Genomic DNA, 3,001 nt, shown 5'->3' with positions numbered 1-3,001 from the left:
CAAAAAAAAAAAAAATAGAAATTGATAAATACTGTATTGAAACAACACAAAACTAGGTATAAACTAGTCCCCTGGGGATTTGCACAGTATATGGGGGATTGATTAAATGTAGGGGTGTAGGAGTCTCAGAATGAATGGTGGAGAACCCAGACATATCAGTGTCATGTCAATGCCCATATTTGGACATTGTTTCATCATGCAGCTGTTACCATGGTGACGACACTGTTTAGTTTCAGTGCAGACAGAGATGGACATACATTCCGTAAATTAATAGTTATTATATTATTGATGTGTTCATTTTGCTTTACATTAGAAGCAGACATGCTACGCACCCTCACCCAAGAGGATTTGATGGAGGTTTTTCCAGGCCAGGCTGACTTTGGCCACAGAAAGCGCTTGTGGGCTCCAATTCACCCAGAGGTATTATAACTGCATTGTTTGGCAAATATCAGTGACAGAGTTTTAAATTGGGTCAGTTATTTACCACTTTGTAAATGTTTTATCTGCTTTACTTAGAATGAGAATCCACAAGACAAATCTGGCCCTGTTGGATCCAGAACGTCTTCCTTCTCTCCACTCCCACGGTAGGAGTACATCCCACCACTCCGACATGTCTCCTTTCCGACATGTCTCCATTCCGACACTAACCCTATCTCTAACCCTAACCTGAACCCCCATGGGAGTGTTGCCACTCCGACAATAAGAAGCCAATTTCGGAGTGGCGACATGTCGGATTGGAGAGAGCCTCCCCCACGGTAGATAATTATGTAACTTTGAAAAAAAAAAAAAAGATCTACAAGCTACAATTAAAATCACACGACACGACAAATCATATTGGGACATGGGTCCAAAAATACATTTCAGTCTTGGGATTTCTTTTTGCTTTTACCTCTACATACAGCAGTTGTTTCAATGTTTTTTTTGTTGTTTTTTTTTTTACTTTTTTTCTAGGTTAAAGATGAGCTACGTCGGATCTTGGCAAAGGATAACCCTAACTTCACTGAGGCCAAGAAGAGGTGGGATAGCTTCTGCTGCCAGGTCCAGTTCTACGCTGCCTGGAACAAGGCAAGCACAGCTTCCTTTGGATGGAGGTAAGTGATTTTGCTCTCATCCACTCGTCCTAGACAAGTCGCCCTTCTGGCACCCAAAATGTGTAATATCTTCCTGTTGCTCTTAGAACTACAGACCCACTCTCTAGGTTCTGCCGTGGTCTGAAGACTCACCTCTTCAGACTCCATCATAGCCCATAGCACCTGCTCTTTAACCTTAACTATAAGTTAGATTGCATTTTTGTTTACTTTAGTTTTTTCTTAGATTACAATGAGTTTGATGTATTGACCTTGCTTAATGTATGTCGCTCTGGATTAAGAGCGTCAGCTAAACGCCTTAATTGTTTACAGTAGTACATTTTTGAGTAAACAACACTGAGTGAATAGATTTACTAAGCACTTTTATTTTTGTCTCAGTTGAATTTGCTGTAGGGAGAATCAAGGCACCCTGTTTCCCTCCAGCTCCCCACCACCAAAGAAGCTGGGAGGACCCAGTGAAGCGTTGCTCCACATCCTTGAGGTAGGAGTGTCACACCAAATAGACAAAATAGCTGATCTACAAGCTCAAAACATGTCCGTGTGGTATGTTTTATGCTTGTATATCTGCTATTCTTTTTTATTTTTATTGGAATTCTGAAGTGTATTTTCTAATGCATTTATGCAAGGTTTATTAACTTAAATGAACTTAACTACAAATACATTGGACTTAAAAAAATACTGAAATCAATACTATATCGGTTTTCTGTTATTAAGTGACAAGTCGGTTTGCCAGTTGCCCATTTATGTTTACTGAAATCATTTCTATATTGTTTTTCTTTGTTTTGCTGTAGCCATCTGAAGACCCAAATCTCTACCACCAGAAGAGACCCCTCCAGAGCCCCGTCCTGATCCTGGATAGGCCCCGCTGTTTGGTTGCTGTGGGGAACACTCCCATCACCATCTTTCCAGAGGAGCAGCTGATTGACGGTCTGATCTATTTACTTGGCTATTACTACACCTTCCATCTCACGTACCCCAAGTGCGTGGCTACACTCCTGTCTGTCGTGCAGACAGAAATATTATGTGATGACATACATGACCATGACACCACTCCATCCTACAAAAAGCCTTGGCAGAGTGGAAGACTTTTGTTGATGGGAAGTAGTGAGGTGCTAGTGAAGTGCAATAACGGATGCTGTATTTTTTATTTGTTTTTATTTATTTTATTTGTTGATGTAAAGTAGAGGTGCTTGTAAAGTACAATACCAGGTGCTGTAATGTCAAGTTAACACACAAATCCATTCATTCAAGGAGTTATTGTTTTTAGATATATTTCTAAGCCAATAATTTGACCCGCTCAAATTATAAGCCTGTGAACTGATGAAATCTTCAATGTTGTCATGCCAATTTAAGCACAGAGCCCCTATTGCAGCCTATTGCATGATCAAAATAACAACCTGTAGTATAATGTAAACCTATCACTTCACTTGCATGTTTAAGATCCTTGAAGCAAGGATATGCTTCAAGGATCTTTGCAGGCCTGTCTTCCTTGTTCAGTGTTTCATCGCTGTCTATGAAGGCCCTCCTGGCATCGAGCTCCAGCAGTTGTGCCACGTCACTCTGGTTTGGTTTAGGCCTTTTTAGCAATTCCTGAAGCGTCTTGTAATGCCTGGCCTGTGCTTCACGGCTGTCTTCGACAGTCAACCTCCACTAGTTGACTCTCCTCCGCTAAAATCGAGAACACAATACACAAATCATGGTTATAGGTTTGGAGTCTCCCAAAAAAGAAATCATAGAAGCAGAGTGAAATATTTACATTATACTACAGGTTGTTATTCTGATCAAGCAATAGGCTGAAATAGGCTCTGTGCTTAAATTAGCATGACAACATTGAAGATATCATCAGTTCACAGGCCTAGTGGATGCATCTGTCCAATGACCTGGTGAAATTATTAGCTTGGAAATATATTAAA

General features: G+C 40.5%; 1 long non-coding RNA gene across 1 annotated transcript; it reads left to right on the top strand.

The window, feature by feature from the left end:
* Positions 1 to 547: 547 nt before the first annotated feature.
* On the top strand, positions 548 to 2,045 carry LOC308306523. The gene is made up of 4 exons (XR_013963161.1): positions 548 to 584; positions 952 to 1,091; positions 1,467 to 1,569; positions 1,880 to 2,045. It is a non-coding gene; the product is annotated as an uncharacterized lncRNA (long non-coding RNA).
* Positions 2,046 to 3,001: the final 956 nt, after the last annotated feature.

The sequence above is a fragment of the Nannobrachium achirus genome (genome assembly GCF_963921795.1).
Source record: "Nannobrachium achirus genome assembly, chromosome: 21".
Taxonomy (NCBI): Eukaryota; Metazoa; Chordata; class Actinopteri; order Myctophiformes; family Myctophidae; genus Nannobrachium; species Nannobrachium achirus.
This window is presented reverse-complemented; position numbering and strand designations above follow the sequence as displayed.